At 41.6% G+C, this 24,546-nt stretch overlaps 1 protein-coding gene across 3 annotated transcripts in view; it reads right to left on the bottom strand.

Moving 5' to 3' along the window:
- The window catches only part of BTBD7 (BTB domain containing 7), a 63,029-nt gene extending 46,965 nt beyond the window's left edge, over positions 1-16,064 (bottom strand). For 2 of the 3 annotated variants that reach the window (XM_061359893.1, XM_061359894.1), the window contains exon 1: positions 15,900-16,058. The gene's annotated coding sequence lies outside the window, so the exon portion shown is untranslated. Of the gene's footprint in view, positions 1-15,899 lie in introns of all 3 variants that reach the window. The other variant, XM_061359895.1, reaches the window with a different exon arrangement.
- Between the last annotated feature and the right edge of the window lie 8,482 nt (positions 16,065-24,546).

Here is a 24,546-nt window from a genome sequence, read left to right as displayed (position 1 = left end):
TTGCTCCGACCCAGGGGTAGGACCTTGCACTTGGCATGGTTAAACTTTGTAAGGTTGGCATCAGCCCACCTTACAAGCGTGTTAAGGTCCCTCTAGATGGCATTCCTTCCCTCCAGCGTATCAACTGAACCACACAGCTTGGTGTCATCGGCAAGCTTGCTGAGGGTGCACTCAATCCCACTGTCCATGACACCGACAAAGATGTTGAGCAAGACTGATCCCAACACTGATCCCTGAGGGACACCATTCGTTACTGGTCTCCAGCCGGACACTGAACCACTGACCACAACTCTCTGCATGCGGCCATCCAGCCAGTTCTTTATCCACCAAGTGGTTCACCCATCAAATTGATGTCGCTCCAGTTTAGAGACAAGGATGTCGTGTGGGACAGCGTCAAACGCTTTGCACAAGTCCATGTAGATGACATCAACTGCTCTACCCCTGTCCATCAGTTCTGTAGCCCCATCATTTTTTTATCATCCAGCCAATCAACCTTTATCATTATTCAAAATTATTTTGATGATTCAACAGCAAGATATAGCTGATACAGCTGAAAGGTTCTGATTTGGATTAGTACTGTACAGAAACGAGTAACAAACAATGCATTTCAGTAATTGGGTTAATTAACCTGTATTATTTCATGACTTAGTGAATTGGAAGCAAAATCAATCTAATGGCAAAACACCAAAACTTAAGCCTCATCAGCAGTCAAGAGCAAAGAGGGCATGAAAAAGCAGATATAACTAGATTACGAAAGTGACTGCATTGCTCAGTGCTTAGCTGAGAATCATGTGTTCCAGCTATCACAAAGAACCCTTTCTTGCAAGTTAAGCCTGAATTTTAAAACACTTGGTTTTTCATGAGGTAGTACACTTCTCTATCCAGAAGTTATTTTAAAATGGAGGCAGCAAAAACCTCACAGTAGTCCTGGCTTTTATTACTAGATTGGTTAAGAATCATAAGATTGAGTTTTAGGGAGAGGAAGTGGAAAGCGGACAAAAAAAAAACCAAACAACCAAACAACTATCCATACACACACAACTCCCCCCTCTCCTGCCCCAAACAAACAGTGAAACAGCTATCAATTTTCAACATGTCCTCTGAGGAACCAGAATGGAAGTTTAAAAAACTACATTAAAATAAGAGTATAAAGGCACGAAGTCTTGAAGATATGTATACTTCAGAAACTGAAAACATTGAGAAGCATTCTGGCAGTTGAAAAGATACAGAAAAAAGATAAAGGAAAAAACCCTCTTTTCAATGCTGTATTTGCAAATAGTGTTCAGAATAGGATTTTTGAGGGTTTTTTTATCATTACCAAAGTAATTTAGAGTATGATGTAAATGTACTGATCCTAGAAGTAATTAAGTAACATTGTCAGAAGAGAGTAACAGTTCAAATCACAAGATATCAACGTATTTATATTCCCCTAAATAGAAAAAGTTCCAGCACCTAAAAAAGCCAAGCACACAGCACACGCGGAGTAACTACAGTATAATCCTGCACAGAATAAAAAGTTCCCCCCCAAGCAACTTCTATGTTTTCATATACTGGCTAATGAAACTCCATCTCTGTACATCACTGATCTTTCCAGCTGATTGCAAGCACTCACTAACATACCAGAAGTCTATTCTGATTGACAATACTCACACAAAAGACTTACTAATGTTCCTGAAGTGGAATTCAAAACACTTTTAGAAAAATCAGCAAGAGCCCATTTACTGCCCTCTACAACTCTCCTGAAGTGAAATGATAGTATGCGTCCTTCAATGACTTTCCATTTTTCAGAAATTTACTTGACAGGAACATTGTCAGACAGAGACATAAAATGTCATTAAATATGCTTTGTAAGAAAAGTGAGAGAAATCCTATCACCAAATCTTTATCAATATAATTGAACAGAGTAAATTAGGCATGAACATACCCATTTTCAGGGAAAATGAGGATAATTCATTTTAGCCAATCTAAAGTAATTGCAAAATATTCTGACATATTGTGATACATTTAGAGGAGGCTACTTCTGAGCAAACAAAATGTGCTTTTGTTTTTAAAGAAAGGCAATGAAAATCCTCTATGGTATAATACATATGGGGGACACAACAGTTGGTTAAGATAAACTACAAGAATAGCACCTCCATGAAGGATCAGATTTTAAGAAAAAGTAGACTACTTTTTTCTCTCTATTGAAGTTTCGGTCAATACTTAATTGTGTCATCAGGCAGCAATCTAACTCAGCCAAATTTCAGCTAAATTCAGCTTCAGATACTGGGATCAACCACCAGTTCACCTGTCTCCAGACGCTGCCTGTCCTTTATTACAGCAGTATCCTCAGCCATCGGCTTCTTTCTTCCTCCACAGAAAAGGCAGGAGCACAGCAAAAGTAAGAATTCTCCACATTATGCTGTCCCACCTTTACACAGCGTATTTTACAGGCTTCCTATTCAAGCACTCCTTCCTTTCAACAGGCTTGCTCCTTCCCATGTAGTTTTCACAATTCACATGATTTTATTCAATTTCCTTTGAGAGTGCCCCCCCAAAGATCCCCATTTCATTAAGAAAAGGAATTCCTCCTCTTTCTCAAGCTGTGAACCAAACACAACACAAGATGCTGTTTTCAATTAGCAAGTCTACTAAGATGGGGAAGTCTTGGCTCAAACCTCAACCATATGGGAGATGCATCTCTGGAGTTTAATGCTGCTGCCTTCTCACATCAAGTACTACCTCAGTGGGATATATCCTACAGTCTCATTGTACTGCATTTTCCCTTTCCTCCAGGCTCAATTATTTCACAGAAAGCCATTTAGTCTGAATGAGGATCTGGGAGCTTCCTGCATACAAGAGTGCTTCTAAATTCACTGCACAGTTACATTCACCACACTTCCTCTCAGAACATGTTTCCTCTGAGAGTATACTGAAGTTGCTACTAAAGCAATCCCAGGCACTATGCTCTTTATCCACACTAAGTAAGCAGTACCTGTCCTCTCTTGCCACTTGCTTTTTTCAATTCACCTTCAAAAAAGCATCATTTTGATCACAGTTTTAGTTCCCTTATTAACTTTCATAACCTTAAGAGGAACAGTAGCAGTCTCTGGTGATGACAATACCTGGGGTTTTCCCAACAATTGCTCCAGCATCCCAGTGTTGAAGCAGACCCAAAATCTTGGGCCCGTGTAACAATCAACCATCCCAAATAGTTGAAATCTGTCTATAGATCAATATACTCCATCACCATCTTCTGGCTGCAATCAACTCCCAAGGAATGTCTCCAGAACAGGAAAGAACAGCAAGAAAAGGCTGCTTGTTCCCCACAAACACAACATGCAGTTTGACCAATACTCAACTGCCACAGCCCTCAAGAAATAAACATTCCCAGTCCCATACACTCATTTCTACAGAAGAGTTATCCCCTTCCATCCTAGCACACATGTGGGAAGCCACATTTAAGTCCTGTCAGGGACTACAAAGCAGAGGCAGTCCTAGCAGAAACAGGTAATCTATACAGCAGTAGCTATCACTAGGATTGACCATGGTCATGCTCACCCTTGCTAGCTAGCCAAACTACTGTTCCTTTTTTTGGCCTGCTTTATCTTTGTTCTGCATTTGTGCAGTTCATTTCTCTCTTCAACCAGGCCTTGGTTAACAGCCCTTCAGACAGCAGCAATTACTAGCAAAGAGCTCCATGGGGGGTGTTGCTTTGTTGAAGGCTTGGAATAATTGTAAATTGAAATGACAGAATATATGCATCTAGGTATTAGTCATCTGGGGAAAAATACAAGGCCAAGCCTATGCACATTTTAATATGTTCCCCTCAATTTAGCAGATTCCGCCACCAATGGCAAGAAGCTAGCTGTCCATGCAGAACTCCTTGCCTGTCAGCTCTTCACAGGTACATCAGGGTGATCTGACATTACCACTGAAGTCAAACCAACAGGGAGCTTGTACATTCCCCTCACTCTGCTCCAGCCGCAGGATTTTCCTGCTTCCCCTCACGCTACATACAGAGATTACGTGATCACAGAACAAGTCATTTCAGGTGGCTGATGACAGGAAGCAGACAAAAAAAAGTGAATTTCTGCAGGTGGATCTGACTTCTACACCTGGAACAGTAACCCACAGCTGTTCATCTGAAGAGAGCAGACTATCACTATTAAAACTGCCTCAAAACTCCACAAAACTACACCCTTGTAGTCACCTTTGTCATTCCCTCCGAGCTCAGACCCAGTCTCAACAAGTTACCCTCACCTGACCTCCAACACACAGGCAGAGTCCTCCTTTGCAGTCCCCATTTCTGCAGCTCGAGTTTCAGCATTGACACTCTACGCCTCTTCCCCTTGTTTCCCAACATCCAGGGTCACCCGCAGGTCTACTCTGATCACTGAAGCAGGCAGCAGTACAAAAATCAAACTGTATGGTATTTATACAACTGACCCATTCAAGAGCTTGTAAAATGGTTATGAACTGTTTGCCACTGCAAGTCTGAAATTCCTGGTCAAATCTATGGGCTGTTTTCCTTTTATTCAGAGGCTTTTAACAAACACAGTGATCTTACACCTCTTTGCATAAATCAGCTACCTCTGCATATACCAAGACTTTAACAGTTCTTTAAAAGCTTGCACCTTTTAAAGATTTCTCCTTTGGTTGAGTTCTTTTACACTATCTTCTGTATCTATTAACTTCAGAAAATTTGAAGAGCCACACTGACTTCCACAAGTAACATCTATGTTGTACAGTTCAAATGTTTTAGCCATTTTGAAGATGGATATTTTAGTGGGTGCACAAGAGCACATACAGCAGAAAAATATACTAATATCACAATGTTCTCACTCACAAGCAAACTTCTGATACTTCCAGAAACCATCAGAACCCCAAAAGCCAGCTACACAAGTAGCTTTAGCTTCAGTAGTTACTTTCAGTAATACCTACATTTAGATTCTATTTAAGTGTTGCAAGAACTAAATACTCACAAACTTCGAGGCATGTCCTCAATAAAGATACAGAAATCCATTTCAAATGAAACAGAAAATATACTTTCTCAATGATAACAGCAATCAGTTAAGGAAGGAAAGGATTAGTCAGAAAACCGCTCTAGTAGTTAGGCTATAATTAAGTTGAAGCTTCGTTTACATTCTCCCCTTGGCAAGCAAAGGAAGTTATGTCTTCCAGATTTCCTGCAACAAGCTCTCTCCACATTTCTAAAGCGTTTATTTTTCATCCTGTAACATGAAAATACAAGTTTCACAGAACAGACAAAGCAGTATCACACATGTCAACATGACACGTTGTTCCTAAAAACTAGAGGCACCAATCATTTATGTATTTAATTCAGAATAACCACATATACCTCATGTACAAAGACACTGGACAGTTGTGAGAGCCTGTGAGGTGGCTTTTTGTTTAACTATTTGCTAAAGCAACCTGCCCTTTGAACAGACTGATTAAATCCCTTAACTCTTCCTCTCCTTCCACAAGATAATGAAGCTTTTCAGCTGCCTCAGAACATTAAAAAAAAAACAACAACCAAACACAATTTCCCAAATAAGAAGTTTTACAAGGAAAGCAGAAGTCCCTTGAATTGTACTAATCAGATAAGATACTCCATTAAAGCAACCCACTGCTCTTGATCTCATTTTAGACCAAATTTTGGTTGTTTTTTTCTCTTGTCTCCCACTGTCCTTGATACCACCACTCTTCAAAGCAAGGGTGAAATGCAAAAAGAAAAGCCTTTGCCAGTGTGTGCTATACTTACAAACTTTCTTTTATTCTTCCACTATTTGAGAAGTTCACCAATAAATAACAGAATAGTCAGGGTTGGAAAGGACCTTAAGATCATCCAGTTCCAACCCCCTCGCATGGCCAGGGACACCTCACACTAAACCATGTCAACCAAGGCTCTATCCAACCTCGCCTTGAACACAACAAGAGATGGATCATTCACACCTTCCCAGGGCAAGCCATTCCAGTGCCTCACCACCCTTACAGTAAAGGATTTCTTCCTTATATCCAATCTAAACTTCCCCTGTTGAAGTTCTAACCCATCATCCTTTGTCCCATCACTACAGGTCCCTCTGGATGGCATTCCTTCCCTCCAGCGTATCAATTGAACCACACAGCTTGGTGTCATCGGCAAACTTGCTGAGGGTGCACTCAATCCCACTGTCCATGACACCGACAAAGATGTTGAACAAGACCGGTCCCAACACCGAACCCTGAGGGACACCACTCGTTACTGGTCTCCAACCGGACATTGAACCACTGACCACAACTCTCTGCATGCGGCCATCCAGCCAGTTCTTTATCCACTGAGTGGTTCACCCATCAAATTGATGTCTCTCCAGTTTAGAGACAAGGATGTCATGTGGAACAATGTTGACTGCTTTACACGAGTCCAGGTAGATGACATCAACTGCTCTAATACTGTCCATCAGTTCTGTAGCCCCATCATAGAAGGCCACCAAATTGGTCAGGCAGGATTTCCCCTTGGTGAAGCCTTGCTGGCTGTCACCAAGCACCTTGTTGTTTTTCATGTGCCTTAGCATGCCTTCCAGGAGAATCTGCTCCAAGATTTTGCCAGGCACAGAGGCAAGACTGACCGCTCCATAATTTCCCAGGTCATCCATTTTCCCTTTCTTGAAAATGGGGATTTTATTTCCTTTTTTCCAGTTGTTGGGAACTTTACCTGACTGCCACAATTTTTCAAATATGATGGACAGTGGTTTAGCCACTTCCATTTGCCAGCTCCTTGAGGACCCACGGATGGATTCATCATGTCCTATGGACTTATGTATGTTCAGGTTCTTAAGATGGTCTCAAACCAGATCCTCTCCTACAGTGGACCTAGGGTTATCATTCTCACAGCCCCTGCGTCTGCCTTCCAAGACTTGGGTGGTGTGGTCAGAGCATTTGCCAGTGAAGACCAAGGCAAAGAAGTCATTAAGAACCTCAGCTTACTCCAGACTCAGGGTAGACAGTTCTTCTGATAGCTTCCAGAGAGGGCCCATGTTGTCCCTAGTCTGTCTTTTATTTGCTATGTACCTGTAGAATCCCTTCCTCTTATCCTTAACATCCCCAGCCAAGTTTAATTCTAACTGGGCCTTAGCTTTCCTAACCTGGTCCCTAGCTTCCCGAAAAAAATCCCCGTATTCTTCTAAGGCCACCTGGCCCTTCTTCCACCTTTTATAAATCTTTTTTCCTTTGAATTTTCCTCAGCAGCACCTTATCCATCCAAGGAGGTCTTCCGGCCCTCCTGCTGCACTTCCTTCTAGTTGGGATGCAACACTCCTCAGCTTGCAGTAGGTGATCCTTGAATACCATCCAACAGTCTTGGGCCCCCCTGCCCTCTAGGACTATATCCCATGGAACCTTCCTAAGCAGGTTCCTGAAGAGGCCAATATCTGCTCTCTTGAAGTCCAGGGCAGTGAGCTTGCTGCACACTCTTCTCACTGTCCTGAGGATCTCGAATTTGACTGTCTCATGATCACTGTGTCCAAGGCTGCCCTGGAGCATCACTTTTCCAACGAGCCTTTCCCTGTTGTTGAGCACAGGGTCAAGCATGGCACAAGGCCTGTGAGCAGGAGGCTGTTCCTATCTCTCTGTAGAGTGCTTCATCCACAGATTCCTCTTCGGCTGGCAGTCTGTAACAGATCCCCACAATAATGTCCCCCATAGGTGTTCTCCCTTTAACCCTGACCCACAAATTCTCTGTCGGCTGCTCACCTGGACTCGGACAGAGTTCCATGCTCTCCAACCTATCCCTAATATAAATAGCAACTCCCCCTGCCCACCTGCCAGGCCTTTCTTTTCTAAAGAGCCTGTAACCTTCCATTCCAACACTCCAATCATAGGAGCCATCCCACCATGTTTCTGTGATGCCTATTATATCATACCCCCCGTAGACATGCACGCAACCCTAATGGGAAAAAAAAAGTTGTCACTGCCACCAAAAAGGTAATCTCAATTTCCTCTCCACCCAGATGATAATTTCCATTCAATTCTGTGTTCTGTACTTGTACATTCATATTCAAATAACAGGAACAGTTTTAATTGGATTCATTTGCAGATTAATAAACACAAAAGGCTCATTTTAACTTCAAGGAAACACATTAATCTTGTACATGTAGGGAAAAAAAATAAAAAATGGCAAGTTCCATTTCCTTCCAAATTTAAACCAAGGATAAAACTGGTTCACTAAATGTTTAAATAAGCACTCTCATTACTGAAGATCACTAGTCCTTAACACAATTCAGTCTTGATGTAGGTAAAACACAGTAACAGAATGAGATATTTTCTAATTTAATGCTCCAGAAAAGTTAAGTTGGTAGCTAAAAGCAGAATAAGCAGAGAAGGGAAGAAGGAGAAAGGTGTGTAGATCCCTAAAATGGTGGTGGGGAAATACCCAGATTGGTACAAGTCTGTTAATTCAAACTAGCAAATTTTAAGCGAATAATTAACTAAGGAACTATTCAGTAACAAAATTACTTTAGATATTCTCTGCAGAGAAACTCAGATGTCTTGAAAAACTTCACACAAAATAAAATAAATTTTATTTTCCTTAAAATGGAAAAGCCCTGAGTAGCAAGGACAGATCTTTCGGAAAGTTTGCTTTAGGACTGTACTTCTGAGTAAGATCATTTTCTGATTAAAATGACTTATGCCTGAAAACCAACTTCAGATAATAAGTGTCCAGATTACAGCACCAGAGATCTTGGTTAAATGCAGCTACAGACAAGCAGCTATGATTCAGCACAGAAGTATATATAGGAATCAGTTTACCAGGGGTTATTAAGTCTTCAGGCTTGTGTCTAGAACTCCAAAACACTATCAGAGAGGGAATAATCTTAACACTATATGACACCTTACTATGCTAGAAGGATATTTTGACATTTCAAGTCCAAATGCATATTTTCAGAAGTGTTTAATAAAGGATTAAATCTTACAGAGATTTTAAGGGCCAATTAAGAAGCAGGAAATACATTCTGACCCAAATAATACAATTTAAAAAAGACAGAAAAATGTTTCTCTTAGATATAATCTTTGGCTATACAAAAAAAAAAAAAGTCAGCTGAGTTAAGATTTGAGAATCTAAGGCAGTAAACACATTCTTATACAAAATTTAGACAAACTAAATCCCCATATCAGCCATGAAGAGAAACTGCAGAGGAGATGAAGATAACTTAGTACATTGGGAGAGAAGGGGACCTCATAATTATACTGACAGGCAACTCCTCATGCTGTTATAGACACTGCTTTGTAAGAATTACAGTGCTTACATCCAGCTCACCAGTAACAACTGTTGTCTCTCAGGAGCTTAAGAGTATTGACACAGCTTAGATTCTTCCTCATTCAGTACTGAGGCCATCACTACACTGCATAATACAAAATTTCCTGCCTCAAGTGTGTGTTTTAACTCAGCATTCTTCCACCATGCTAGTGTCTGAAGTACAATAAACAACCTACTTCAAAAACTTCCTTGAAGTACCTCACTACAGACTGACAAGGTATCTTCAACTTAAAAATGTCAGTATAAGCAATTCCACTGCATTACAGTGAGCTATAGTCACTACTAGAATGGATTTAATAGAATTGTAAGTTCATGGATTCCTTTAATGTTATCTTCTCTGACCACATTCCAGTATTTCATTTCACCTCTTGAGATATTTAAAATCAAGATGCCCATTACAAGATGAGCCATAGCAGAGCACATCAGTCTTTAATATACTCCCACGTTTGATTAGTCTGTGGGGGTTTTTTAATAGCTAATACAAAATTCCACTGTGTATATGTGGACATTCTTCCCTTCTCCAAGACAAACTCTCTGGTCATTCAGTTAAATACCACAAGCAGCTTCAGAGGTTGTTAACCTTCATGTATTTTAAGAAATAGACATCCAGGTATATGAAAGAAAACCTCTAAATGCCTCCACTTACAAAAAGTATTAAGCACAACCTCATCTTAAACACTGCAGAACTTTCATGTATGAGCACTATCACAACCACAGCAACAGAAAAGCTTCAAATAGGACTTGCATCTTCCTAGACAAAGTCAAAGATCATCAAATCCACAGCAACCCTCATTCCTCAGTTCTAATGGTCAAGGAACCATTCGCCACACACACACCTTCACATCAAGCATCATCATGAAAACAAAGCTAAAGCAGAAGATCAAAAGAGCTGGAAGGGTAAGGGAGCACAGGTCCAGAAAATAATGCCTCATTGCATTCTGATTGGATTCTTTTATTGCAGAGTTTTTCAGTCAGCTCTCAAGAAGCATTTCAAATACTGGGGTGAGGAGAAAGAACATGAAAAGGAACTTTTGCCACTCACACTGATTATTTTTAAAGCAATGAGAATAACCTGCCCATCACAGAAGTGGTTTACAGACTTCATTGTAAGTACAGAGATCTGGGCTAGCAGACAATGATAACCAAAGCAGCAGTTCAGTTTCTCACTAATGCAATGTTATCTACTTGGTCACTAAAAAAACAAACAAACAAAAAACAACAACTTTAATTTGCATATAAATAGGCATAATTTTACTGAAGTTTGATGCCTTCACAAGACCTTGGTATTCTTGCTCTTTGTATTCCAAACCTTGATTTAAATCTCAGTTCTGGACTGTAAGAGAGAACAGTGTTCTCTGACCTGAACTAAAGCCTAAAACACACATGCAAACACCCAGATGCATTTTGCACCTGTAATTATCACACAGAGCTTCTGCAAGTACTAGGTGACAAAATAACATGTGTAACTAAAAAACCAAGCAACAGTAGTTTATTACACTGCTGTTTCAACCAACTGGTTTGAGTTTAGCCATTGTTACCATCAGCCGAAGTGTCAAAGGGCAACAGCTTAACAGTTACCCTGAAACAGAGTTAACAGATCTTGGACACAGCTTCCAAATTAGAGGAATCCTGTATACTATTAACTAGCTTAGTCTATCTTTAAAGCACTTCCCAGTAGATAACACTTAAGATTTGAAGTTGTTAAGAATGCCAGAAAAGATTCATCTTAAAAGCTGCAAGTTAGCACACTGACATAATCCTGTATCAAAGAGGACAGATTAGAAATAAAGAGGCTCTTTAAGAAGATGGGGAATAGCAGTAACAATAGCAATAGAAAGATATTCCTTAAGAGAGATTAAAAAAGAAATACATTCTACTCTTTACAGTTTACTATAGTGAACAGGGAACAGGATACGACAGGTAAGAACAGCAGACAGACAGAAAAAAAAAATTCAATCTTTCTAATACAGGAAGAGCTGAACATAAAATGGAGTTTCAGTGTCATACAGAACATACATAACCATTGAATTCAGACAAGATTTGAGAACAAAGGTCAAACAGTATTTACAGAATTATCAGACATTTACACAGCTAACAGCTAGCAACAGAATTTCAAGTTTGAAAAATAAAGCAAGATCTCTGGAAGACACTTTTGAAACTTGGAAACTGACCTAGGAAGGTGTTACCCTCACGTATTGTACACCCACACCTTACTGAATGTTGTTCATTCTTAACCACTATGGACTGCTGTTAAAATTTATTTTGCATGCTGTATCACTCTGATATAACATGGTAATTCATATTTTTCACCTAGAGAAATGTTTTAAACCCACTGATGACTGAAAATTCCTGAAAGGCTGAACACACATCTGCAAGCCCACCAGTTGTTAAAGTATGCATTCAGTAGTATTAGGTGTAACCTTGCACAGCACACCCAATGGAGTAATTAAACTGGATTTAAATTTAACTAAGTATATAGTTGCAGATGTACTTCAATTTAATACACTTCAGGCAACACAGTCCAACCCCCAGATCCCCTTTACCTATCTGACCCTGCTTCTACCCTGTGCGAGCAAACAAACTTTCCACAGCAATGTGACAACCTAGATCAGGGACCTGATATGATTTTGTGTTGTAGTTGTTTACTTTTCAGACAATTTTCTGCAATACTTCAGACTGAAGCCATGTAAACAACTCTACCAACACAGCTGAGGGGACTGTGCAGGAAAAAGCAGCTATGGAATACAATTATTTAAGCCAATTTTGTCACTAAGCATATACGAAGAACCTCATGGGCACCCTTATAAAGGAAAGAAGCGATCTGCCCTAGTGCCAAGGACAAAGAAATTAGATACTTCAGATCCCCTCCAGTTTTAGATGAACCTCTGACATGATCTGATCTCATTGATTGAACACTGGAAATCGTAACACCACAGTCAAGAGACTAAGATGAAAGCAAAATGCTAAAACTTCACAGAACTTCAGGCAGTGAGGTATGGTGCATATGCCATCACTGACATTCAACTCCTTCCTATTCCTTTTTCCTCTTGCCCATTTCTACTCTCCCTAACACACAACTTTCATTGTTTCTACATAAATCACACAAGGATTTGAGATCTCCTAGCATCCACTCATTATACAGAAGGCATCATTATAACAGGCATACTTTTAGGAGACATGCAAGACAAACCAGATAGGCACAAAATGCAAGACTAGCATCGAATTTCGCATCTGCATTCCCTTCTTGTTATAGCTCAGGCATACTGGTAAGCCAACATAACAAAGACCATTCTAAAAATCCATAATAGCTTCTGTCCAAAGACTGAAGAATATGGCTTGTCAATGTATCTTTAAAAGAACCTGGGTAACAAAACAGATCGATAACTACATGACTCATCACCTATCACTCACATCTGAACTAGCATTCCCAGTCTTCCCTGCATGCACAATAGCTTGTGCACCAGGTTTCCAGACTTGTGTGAAAAAGAAATGGTACAAGTCATTGATCCAGTAACAGGAATCAAAATTCATGTAAATATGTTCAGAAAACTAAAGAAAATTTAGAGTCTGAAATTCAAGTGTTTATATCAAGATGTGCTACAAGAGTGGTCAGATTCTCATCAGTATTATTAAGAATATAGTTATTTCTTCTTAAAAGCAATCTCACATTTTATTTATAGATCTTTTGTTTGATTAATGGGAACTACCTGCAGTCCATAACAGATGTCCATAGGATGTTTTGTTTCATCTTACTTTTTCCTCTCTGGAAGGCAGCCCGCCACAGTTATCTTGGTCATCACTGCACAGCCAGATATCAAAATACACTCCCCTTTTCTTGCACGTGGTCTACTATATCAACACCAAACTAGCATCAGGAAGCATGAGGGGCAGGCCTAGTGTTACACCGCCTCCTATGGACGCAGGCAGGCCCACAAGACACCATAACACTAATGCAGCCTTCAAAGCAGGATAGAGGAAGACATTGTCCAAGCCTAGCATTCATGCCCTATAAGCCTCTAGATCAATTGTCATCAGTGAGAGCTGTAAACCTGACATCATACGTGCAGCAACTTGAAAGGCCACTTTTAAAATGAAGACTCAGTATTTTGTTAGTCTATTCATCAAGCTCTGACAGCCTCACTGAATTAAATTCAAAGAGCTGGCTACAAAGACAACATATTCTACTATAATTTAACAATATGCAACATTCACAACACAAAGTTCTGAGCTTCTCAGACAAGCTTGCAAACAAAGGGAAAAAAATTAAAAAATTAAAAGTCACCACGACAAGCCCATGCAAGTCTTCCAATGGAGCTTATAAATATAATTCTATTATTTCATGTATGACTCTTTGCAAATCACTCAATGCCAGCTATAAGCATTACACCATTACTCTATCTATGACTCAGCAAGAGAATCTGGACACACGAAAAATTCACTTACATTAGTAAGAGGCAAGGATTTTTAAAAGGCCAGCAATTACAACAATGCCATAGAAAGCAATCCAAGATGACTTGTGTCTGTGCTCCTTGTATGTTTAAACATATAAAATTAGATTAGAATGTCAAACCCATTTATACACTGGCTAGTTTGAAAGCAACTAAAACAATGCTTAGTGCAGCTGAGCCAGAATACAAAGGATTCAATAGCTTTTTTTTATCTCCAATGAACAAAAACAAACACTGGCTGTACATTCTACACAAAATATTGAACTCTATTTGCAAGATTACCTGTATGTAGTCTAACTACGCCAGCCTAACTAAATCTGAATAAAAAAGAAAGCAAACTGCAGCTTCATGTTGTAACTGAAGATACAAGCTTTAGTCCCCAAGGCAGTCATTGCAGGTTTACATGTAAACATGAACAGATAGTAATGTTTACACGACATTATTCGATACAGCAAAGTAGCAAGTTCCTTAATGGCAAAATTATGTTTTGGTCCATCAACGAGGACTAGAATTAAATTATTCCACAAAGGAAGAAAACATCACAAGCCATGACTTACCAATACATTACCTTCATTCACATATTCTGCAAATTAAGCACTCAGACCTTGCCTTTCAAATATCATCGTCCACAGCGTCTGTTCATTACTAAAAGACACTTGCTCCACATGCTCAAAAATAATCTCTATAGAATTAATTCTGTTCTGGTGGCAGCAGACTGTTAGTCAACAAAGCGAGGAAGGGAAAAAGGAGGAAGAAATATTTCTGTCGATTTCTTCAGAAAAAGGTTTAAATAAAGAAGAACCTAACCTCAGTGGATCTGAAAAGGGATTACCCTCCCTTCACCTCCCCATTTAAAGCAAAATACTAATACAGAACTAGGATGAAAGCTGTCCACAATATATGTATTTGAAATTATAAAGGAGACTATTAGAATACTGCTCCTTTTTCCCCAATATCTTTCAGACAAAACGCGTAAATCTTTAACTCCTCAAGCTTCAAATGCCTCAAAAAAAAATAGGAAAATAAAAATTTTGTATCTGAGTTTCTGATTTTATTTTCTCCATTTCTAAATGAAAACCGAGCATGCAGTATGTGGTAAAACCTGAGGTGACCACATGCCAACAGTATATCTGCCAAACATTAAATTTGTGTGTTACATTACACTGGTTTGGAACAAAGTCTCAAGCAAAGCTATATTCCCTAAGCTAAATTCTCACACAAATAAAGTATCATTGTATCAACACGTGTTTTATTACCTTACTATCATACTTTATGTTAGCACTTGAAATGTGTATCATCTTTCATCCAACGGCCTCAAATGGGATGGCAGGGCAGAGCAAGTAGAAACACGAACCAAGAGCAAAGCACCATCCCACCGGCAGCAGGAATATTCCAGAGGCACAGACATGCTCATCACTTACAAAGCTCTTCAAGTTTCCTCCAGGAACACCACAGTACCACCTGTACGGAGATGAGCAGGACGCAACCTCACACATTCCAGGAAGGCAGCAATCGCAAAGCCTCAGAACCTCCAAGGGGCGAGCTGAACGGCCGGGCACACAGGCGGGACCCCACAGCCCACGGTGAGCGACTGCGGTCGCTCTCGCACAGCCGAACACGAGAGGGGCACCACAGCACTGGCAACACAAATCCTGCACCGGCTCCTGCGTGAGGCGACTCCAACAAAACCCCGAGGGCTCCGCGGGGAGCGGCGCCGAGGCCGCCCTGCACCGTAGGGCCACGCCGAGCCGAGTGGCGAGCGCTCCGCTGTGGAAGGGTCGTCCAAGCAGTACCCGACAGCGAAAGGGGCCGAGGCAAGAACACCGCCGGTGCTCAGGACTGAGGGAACCCTGAGAGCCCGGCCCGCGCCCCCGGGAGCGGCAGGAGGAGAAGGGGCGCTCCCCTCGGCGGGAGGCCTTGCGGGGCGGTGGGGGCCTGCACCTTAGTCCCGCTGCAGCGACTCAGTTACTGGGTAGGAGCTATGGGGCTGGAGGAGTCAGCCGCAGCCGGCACGGACTACTGCCAGCCCGGCGGGCGCGCACCCAGCCCCTGCCCAGGGCACCCCACCGCGGGGGGCATCGACGGTCTCGCCCCCTCCTCTCTGCCATCATGACAAGGAACCCGACCCGCCCTACCAGGCCACGCTGACCGCGCAGCTCCCCACAGCGCCTCACCTCCGGCAGCCACTCGCCGCCGCCATCCCGCTGGCTCAGCACCACCCGCTCCTTTCCAACCTTAGTCCCTCTCCGGCCGCCGCCATTTTGATCGCGAGCCCCAGCCTCGGCCGGGCAGGGGGAGCGGGCACCGCGCCTGCGCAGGACCGCTGCGGCGACCGGGACACGTGGTCCGTGGGGGCGGGGCGGGGGCGGGGTGCGCCTGATGAGGTGCCCTCCCCCCATGCGGGGTACGCAGGGCCTTAGTTAGCGGTGGGAGGAGGGTCTGAAGCCGCTCGCTCCCTTCACTTCTCAGGGCTGAGGCGTGAGAGGGTGCTTGTGTCACAGCGGAGCTCACGCCGAGGGGCTCGGCGAAGCCACCAGCGGGCGTCAGTCTGGGAGCATTCACGGTTTCCAGTCATCCCTTGCTGGGGGGGCCCTCGCCCTCCAACCTGTACAATGGTTGGTGGGCCAGTGCCGATGGGCTACCCGAGCTTGGCGACGCGCCCATCCTCAGGCCTGGCGTCAGGGAGAGCTGAGGCCGGACCAGGTGTACCCTGCCGCTGGCCCCCTTGCCACACGCGTGTGTTCTGGTTGCTTTGTGTGATGTGTCTCACAAGCTTGTTACACCAGGTACTGAGGTGTCTGGAAGGCAAGCTGTTTGTCAGCACGGGTTCTTTGTCCCTGAGACTTCCCTAAGCTGCTCACATTAAGCATTTAGTCAGCTGCTTGCTTTTCCAAACTGCTGTGAGCTTGTTAACAGACAGATCACAGTCAGGATCCAGCATGGAGTGTTCACCTGGAAATAAAACTCCACCACCTTCCCCATGTCCAACCACCTCTCTCAGTATCAGAAATTACTGTTTCATACATCTAGATGGACAGAGGTGCCAGCAGTTAAAAATGCTTGTAGCTTTTCCCACCACTGCTGGTACCATTCCTGCTATATTGTCTTCAAAGAAAGGTGCCTGTGGATAGTCGGGATCAGAACATAACAGCCACTCAGTCTATAAGTTTGCTGTTTTCTAAATCAGAGAAAGTGGTCGAAAATGCATGTCAACATTTCATTAGAAGAATAAAACTACTTATATAAACCTACTTGTGCTGTCTGACAGAACTAAGCAGCAGGTATCTACATGTGAGAAGGTCTGAGAAAAGGGTTTCATGCATAGGCCAAAAATCTAATGAATTCACGTGGCAGAAAATACTCAGTAAGCTTAAAGCCACATCTATGATCATTCTTGGTTGGTGAAGGCGAGCTACAACTGATTATATCCCCTCCTGACTTGCTGACAGGCCATTTCTGGAGGGAAGCCTTCCTCCCACTTGGCATTGCGCTGTGCTCTAATTAACTTGCCTGAATGCAGCAGACTTCCCTAACTCCTACTTGGCATAACATCCCATAATGCTGAGCACCTTACCAAGAAGCTGGGAAAAAACAGCTTTCAATATATTTGCCTGTGCTGTAGACTGTTTTCATACTGGTTTCAGCCTATGAATGGAGGAGAAACACTGTGAGTTGAGCTGATAGTCAGTATTTCGTACACCTTGGGGGTTTTAACCAGTTTAGTTATTTGTATACTCTCCAATATTATAGAATCTGAGAACCACAACCTTTGACTTCCACACCTACAGTGAGATGAGGGAAGTTTTGTAATTGCAATTTAATAGATGAAATTTGCACTGTCAGGGTTATGCTTGTATCTATTCAAGGGAGGCTATGCTCTGTAAATAATACGTCTTTGCAAGCTGTTGTTGCTGCTGTCAGGAGAGCTAATAAAACTGGCAGGCAGAGCTTAGCCTCTTTGAGCTGCTGCCCACTAGAGCCTCCCCATCTCCTATTTCTCTTTTCTTGTGCCCAGTTTCCACTCCCTGCTATTAGGAACCAAGATCGTGGAGTATGACTAGAATACACAGTGTTCAGCTTAGTTTTATTTTGCCCTGGTTTTCTGTGTAAATGTGATATATATGATCATATTGCCTGCTTATACATATATTGGTTTAGGTCTAGGATTTCTGTGCTAATTTTTTTTTTTTTTTTACTCATTGATCTGTTTCTCATTTGGGTCCTTTTAGATGTTGTAGCTACAGAAAAGGCTTCATTTGTCTTGGCCATCAAAGGTAAGCAACTAATAGATACAAAACTATAGGAAACTAAACTGCAGTAGTTGTAATGTGCATGGAATTGTTAATTAAATATATCTATTGGAGAAATGGTTGCAGCTGAGGGGCTTGAATATCAACAGTGTGAGACAACCCCTGCCTCTGTATGTCATTCATGATGATTGTTACAATTTTAGCAGTGGCTTGCTGAGACCAGCATAGAAATAAGAACTAGTTGAAGTTAAATAAATAAGATTCATGTTACAGAGCTTTTAGAGTGAGGGGAAATAGTATGCCTGCTTGGTTTTCAGGTGACGGGAACTAGTTACATATTTGTTGCCAAAATTCTGTAGGTAGTTGAAAAAATCCATTCTTCCCTCCAGCAAGCCTGGCTCATATCTTACAGGTAGTGAAAATGAAAAGGTAAGACAAAGAAGTCTTGCAGGCTGAATGTTTGCTTCATTGGTGATTTTTATATTCTAATATAAACCCGACTGTAGTCAAAATGGATGATGAGATCGTAGTGCCAAGATCTTGCTCTTCAATAATCACCCTTTTAGTAGCTAAAAGAAACCTTGTTTCTTATGACTCAGACAAATAGCGTGTTGGGTAACAACTTGGGGAGACATCTGGCCAGTTGGAAGTGAGGAAGTCTACCATGTGCTTTAAAGCATAGTCACCCCCTTGACTGCAGCACAATGTCATTATCTTCAAGGACTGCGTGGTCTCATGGGCTAGACACCTGGGAAGTGCATCAAAAGCAAGCTGACCAGCTCCTCCTGCCACACAGTGCAGAAGACAAGTTATAAAATATTGAGTTACAGACCTTACTCTGGAGGAGTGGGAAATGGAAGCTAATTGCATTTACATGCAGGTGAATGTGCTTTCTGAGGTGAGAGGATAGGAGATTCACACCATCTGACAAACACCCCCAGAGCATGTGCATACACATCACTTCCCTGATCACCTAATTATAATCTTAACACCACGCTCTCAGAAATAAATTGATCTTCCATTTTTAGCAGGATTGAGATACATTTGGTTTGATCTATTTAAAATAATCTCTTGATGTCCTAATGAGAAAAATCTTGCATATGCCTTAAGTATTGTAAAATATCATCTCCTCTTTAGAACAAAGTGCAGAATGAAATACTGAGCCACACAACAATTACCAGTGCCTCTGCTCCTATGGAATGATGTAATGCTTTATTCACGTTTTTGCAGGGACTTACTGATGGTAATCACTGTACATACACTTTGCATTTTATCTCCAAATTAAAGAGTGTTAGTAGCAAAAATTGATTATGTGCCACCGCTTACTAAAAATAAAAACAACCCAAATGCCTGTTATTGTTCATTTACCCTTCATTTGCACTAGGAAGCTCAACCTTTGAAGTGCCCTCTGGATATTTTTCAGAGTATATTGAAAAGAAAATTCACTTGGAAGAAAAACCCCAACAGTTCACTTCCCTTGATTCATTTTTTGTCCATGATTCATTTCTTAGACTTTCGGATGCTTCATTTGCTTTTCATTCCAAATGTGAACTGTTTATTATTATTAATGTTTGTATTGCTGTGTTGTGTGGAGGCCCTAATCAAAACTGTCCTGCTGTGCTGGATGGTGTGCCAAACTCAGATTACAGTACATGCTCTAGAGAATTTACAAATTAACTGGAGGGTGTGATTATGCAAGGTGCAGAAAGCCTTTTGCAAACCAGTGAGAAAACTGGATGTGCATCATTTACAGTGATAGGGTCACACCACATGTTGCAGAAAGTGCTTGTACCCCTGAGTGCCTGCTACAGAAATAATGTCACCTGTATTGGTTAGAGAATGGGATTCTGTTTTGCTGTAAGCAACACCTTTTATTCATTACCATCTGAAGCGTGACTTTGTAGCATTACAGATCAAATCCTTAAAGTCCAATTTATCTCAACTATTTTTTAGTGGGTGTATTTCAATTTTATGGCACACAGGGCAGTAAATCATGGCTAAAGAAAAGCTTAGAATGCCTTATTATTGTCCTGGGTTCAGCAGTAGCAGTCATTTTTCTTCTTCTTAGTTGTGGGTACAGTGCTGTGTTTTTGACTTTCAGCCTGGGAATGGCGCTGATAACACCAGTGTTTTTAGTTATTGCTCAGCAATGTTTAGTCTGACCAAGGACTTCCTGAGTCTCATGCTCTGCCAGGGAGGAGGGGAAGCTGGGAGGAAGCAGAGACAGGACACCTGCCCCAAACTAATCAAAGAGATATTCCATACCACAGCACGTCATGCTCACTGTATAAACTGGGGGCAGTTACCCGGAAGGGCTAGGTCACTGCTCAGTCGGGCTGGGTATTGGTCGGTGGGTGGTGAGTGCTTATATTCTCTTCCCTTGTTATTTCCCTTGTCATTATTATTATTGGTGGTAGCAGTAGTGGTTTGTGTTGTACCTTAGTTACTGGACTGTTCTTATCTCACCCTATGGGAGTTACATTCTTTTGATTCTCCTCCCCATCCCTCCGGGAGCAGGGGGAGAAAGGGGGGGAGTGAGCAAGCAACTGTGTGGTACTGAATTACCAGCTGGGCTTAAACCATGACAGTTCTTTTTGGTGCCCAACATGGGGCACAAGGAGTTGAGATAATGACAGATCTGACTGGAGTGTGTCTAATCGTATTTGTGATAAGCATTTATTGTTTTGGATTAATAGTCACTTGTTACAATGCTGACTTACGGCTCTCAAAGTTGTTGCTCTTGATCTCACAGTTCCAGCATGTCGTACCTTACTTACAGCTGGTATTTGCTGTGTTAGTGTTTATCAGCTGGGGGCCTTGGACTAAGGTTCTTGTTTCATTGTACTTTATGGTAATGACTTGTACAATGGCCATCCTTATATAGTCATTGGGCATACACACATTTGTGAGATTACACATGTATACAGACATGTGGTGGCGGTCTCTGAGGATCGTTTACTTCTTCCAACGATCTTCATAACTTCTTGCAGCCTTTGAAGCACCAGCTTAATTAACATTAGGGACATAGCAATCATCCTGTCCTTCTACATCAGTTAGTTTAACTGCTCCCAGCCTGGACATCTGCTAGTCCCAGATACTTCTCGTCCCCAGGTCCTGTTTTTCTATTGTTTCTCTTACACTTTTTGTACTAAGGTGATCAGAACCTAAAACTGTGTCAACTATCTTCAAGCGCCTCTGTTATTTTCCATTACAAAGCCATCAAACTTCAGGTTACTTAGAACTCATTACATTTTGTGCTTTTGTTCCTCCTTGTCTTGTACTGGGATTTGAAACTAGATGATCTTAAGGTTCTTTCCAACCCTAAATATTCTATGATTATGGATGCTTATTATGCTAAACAGGCTTCATTTTTAATGATGATAATGATGAGATTCTGCAAATACAAGGATTTGGACTATTACTGGCTCTTTAATTTTATTCTTTGTGTGTTGTCTTTCTATCTGAGCCTTTCTCACTACATAAACCTACTTTAAAATTTTGTAGAAGAAGGGTATTTGGCTTACTCATATACACAATACTTGTTATGCATCATCCGACAAAATACACCAGCCCCTCAAAGAATAGACTGAAGTTGCTATGAAAGCAACTTCATAATTGTATGAATACAATACAATACTTTTATTTCTATAATCAGTGATGGCAGAGCAAGAAATGGGTTTCCCTTTGTGAAATAAGTGGCGTGGAAGCACAGCAATGCCCGTAAAGCTCTTTATACCATGATTTCGCTCATTTCTTGAGTCACCAGACCTTTACACAGAGATGAGGAAACCCATGTTTTCTGGAGAGAGAGCACAGGAAGGTTGGTGAGGGTAGGGGTATTTGTTTGCTGCTAGCAGGAGAGAAGGAGGCTGCCCTGGGACAGTCCCCATTGGGACTGGTATGTAACTAGCGGCCATGGGATCTCTCCCTGTTCTGTGATGAAGCAAATTCCCCATTAGCAGGCAGAGAAAAGCCAGGGAAGCCTGACAAGTTTGGTGAGGTGAAATAGTCGCACCCTGCCGAAACAAAGTGCAAAGTATTACCTTGAAGGAGGTGTTGTTAAACAGGCCCTGCCTGGGGCAGGTGGCAGAAAAACATGGGCATTAGGGGCCTTTGAAGAAGCATGAGGAAAAGAAGTGACATTAGATTCCCATGTTAAGGTGGGGAGGTCTGGGGACCTCTGGTGTTTTATGCCAGGAGGTTAAACCTTATGAAACTAATGGCCTGTGAAGTCCATGGGGTGACAAAGCTGGGCAGCAGATGGCCTTTACATTTAGTCAACCTTACATTGGGAGATCTCAATTAGGATCTCAAATTGAAGTATACGGAATTAGGATCTCAAATTGAAGTACACAGAATTAGTTGTTTTGCCTGTGTGACCTTTATGAAGGTGTCTTCTGGCCATGCACAGAGAAAATCTCTCACTCTGATCATGAAACATATCCTAAAAGGGATATTACCTCATTGTAAACCAAATGTCATTTGGATTAACCTTTAGCTGGGTCCTTAAAGGGTTTTGTTATGTGTACAGTTAGTTTGTTGTTACTGATGGTACTGTATTACTGATGCTTTTGGTGAGAGTATAATCACCCACCATATGGCTGCTTTCCTTGGTAAATGCTTTTTCTAGTTTGTCAGTGTAGAGAAAGATGCCAAAACGAAACTACCACTGATGATGGCAATTATTTGCCTTGGCTGCAGATACCTTCACTGCTGGTCTTTTTCTCCCACTTAGTACTTTATCAAATGATCCTTTTTTTTCCCCCACAGGATCCAATTCTGTGAGAAATGTGCAGAATGTAAGATGGTCGCTGAATGAGCAGTTACTCAATATATTGATTTCTCCTCACAATTCAGTATGGCACTATGCCTACCTTGCTGCACACTTCAACCTTTACTTTAAATGTGGAGTTATTAGCTTCCTAATGCCCTGTCTGTGGCATTTGAATGCTTCACAAACACTAATGAATTCTCAAAAAAGCAGTTGTTAATGTCCACCCTGTAGATTACAATGTGAGGCACAGAATTATTCAAGTGACGTAATGCTTGTTGTGGGACTCAGTTAAAGCACATGGATTCTCCTGGGTGCTTCCCAGTACTGTAGCACTTGCTGTGTTCAGTGCGTGTTTCCTGTCCTGCTCAGTTGCAGCTGTGAACCTGCCCTTTTGTAAATTTGGCACCAAGATTTCAAGTCAAATAGTCAGAACATGAAGAACAAACATCTAACCACAATTTATTTAAAGTTTAAGTGATAGCTGATTATTACACTGTAATTCTTTGGCAGAGACAAGGTCGGATTCCCAGGAGAGCACTTAGCTGTGAGACAGTCCTTTCTCTTCCTGGAATTTCTTGCCTCATGCCATCTGCACCTTCCAAGTTCTGCAGCATGCTGAGCAAAGGTCAACACGTGAACAACATGTTTTTAATGTACATCCCTGATTTATACCCAGAACAGATCCATCCCATAAGTTACCTGTTTAGACCCTGCTAAGACACAGTTGGATCTGGATGTTGTAAAGTGCAGTTACTGATGTTAAAAATAGTTATGGATTAGATGCAGCTTTTGAAGTTACGTAGCATCAGCTGAATTCGTACCACTGACATGAATTTGGCTATGTGCTTAATGTATGGATAAACTAATTTACTGGTTAGGAAGTTCATGCTAGAAAGATGATAGTAGATGATCAGTGGGACAATACATGATACAAGAACTGATGACATGCATATAAAGCCTGTTCTTTGCATTCAAGTTGCTGAACTGGCAATCCTCCAGAGATTGATCAATGGTGGACAAACCTTGCAAAGTTATTATTGCTACTTGTTCTACTGCCTTAATAAAGAAACCTGGGTGATGAAGCTGTTATCAAGCTGAATAGTGTCTGGACATGTCTGAGTGAGTCTGGTTTCTGAAAAAGTTGAGGTTAGAAACAAATTGAAGCAATCAATCATTGTCAGTGAAAGAGCAATGCTAACACCACCTTCAGATGCTGGAAGGTTTTGGAGTGCAAAGTGAGAGCAGCAGGCAGAGTAGCAAGTGATCAGAAGGAGAGCAGCCTGGAAAGAAGCAGTAACATGATGGAGATCTCCTAATCTCCCTAAAGATTGTTGAGCACTGTAAAGGATTTCTCACAATCAACAAAATTTTCCTAGTGTCAAAAATCTCCTTTACCACAATATAGTCTCACTACTTCTTGTTCTGTTAACAGCAGACCCAGGGAACAGAGTATTCTCTTAGTCTCTGCAAATACTTTTATAGGACAAGTCTGGAAAACAGTCACTTCTCTTTTTAGACTAAACAATTCCAATTTCTTCAGTGTTTCCTTGTAGATGTGTTTTGTAGTTCTTGATAATTTTTTCTCACACTTCTTTGTTGGCTTTGTGATTAGTTCACATCTTTCTTGAAGTACAGGTCCCAAACTGGAAGCCAGATTGCAGCACAGGTTTTACCAGTAGCATGTGCTGTAGGGGACTCCTTCAAATACTTCACAGACGATGCTTTTGTATGTATTTCTAAATACAAGCACATTTTTTCCCACAGTGTAATGCTGACCCAGATTTTATTTGTCATTTA

The sequence above is a fragment of the Neopsephotus bourkii genome, unplaced genomic scaffold (genome assembly GCF_033783945.1).
Source record: "Neopsephotus bourkii isolate Nb327-2 ecotype Australia unplaced genomic scaffold, CSIRO-AGI_Nbou_v1 NB_998, whole genome shotgun sequence".
Lineage (NCBI taxonomy): Eukaryota > Metazoa > Chordata > Aves > Psittaciformes > Psittacidae > Neopsephotus > Neopsephotus bourkii.
Note: the sequence above shows the minus strand (reverse complement) of the source record. Positions and strands in the feature narration are given on the sequence as shown.